We start from the raw sequence: 717 nt of genomic DNA, 5'->3' as shown, positions 1-717 counted from the left end.
CACCACCACCACCACCACCACCACCACCACCACCACCACCACCACAACAAAACACCTCTTAACTGTCTTCCTTTCATAAGTCAGTTTCAGGGAGGTAAACCTCTAACCAACAAATTTCCCAACATCATCAAAGATTTTAAATAGGCTTATAAATGAAAACGGGAACTGTCAACAATATTGCTGGCATCACGAATTTCTGGACTGCCTAAACGCAATACTTTCTTACAACTCACGAGCAGTATGATGCCTTTTACTACAATTTCCCAAGATTTTTGGATTTTTCCGTCCAGAACAGTTTAGACAACTAAGGCCGACTTATTTCCATGTAAGCCCTGACTCTTCAAAGCGACCCTACAGACATTCGCAGAATAAATTAGGCCACTGTCAGAGGCAACACTTTGCCAGTCTGTTCCCCCCCAAAAGTTCTCAAAATCTCAGAATCGAGTCTGGAAGAACCACCTTTCAGCCACCGTTCACCAGCCTTCCCAGCCGGGGCCTTAATGTAAGGTCCTTACTAAGGTCATGTTTTCCCAAAGTAATGCCACAATACCATTTCCCGCAGATGCCAGCCGCTCGGTCCCTGCCATGTCAGCCTCCCCCGAGCCAGACCCGAGGAGTTGCGGGCGCTGGGGAAGTCTCAAAGCTGCCGGGCGGCGTCAGGGGGCAGTCAGTGTCTCTCGGGCAGGGGCTGCTCCCCGCGCCCTACTCACCGCGACT

This window comes from Crocuta crocuta, unplaced genomic scaffold (genome assembly GCF_008692635.1).
Source record: "Crocuta crocuta isolate KB4526 unplaced genomic scaffold, BGI_CrCroc_1.0 scaffold218, whole genome shotgun sequence".
NCBI classification, from domain to species: domain Eukaryota; kingdom Metazoa; phylum Chordata; class Mammalia; order Carnivora; family Hyaenidae; genus Crocuta; species Crocuta crocuta.
The sequence above is the reverse complement of the archived record's forward strand: the minus strand, read 5'-3'. Positions refer to the sequence as shown.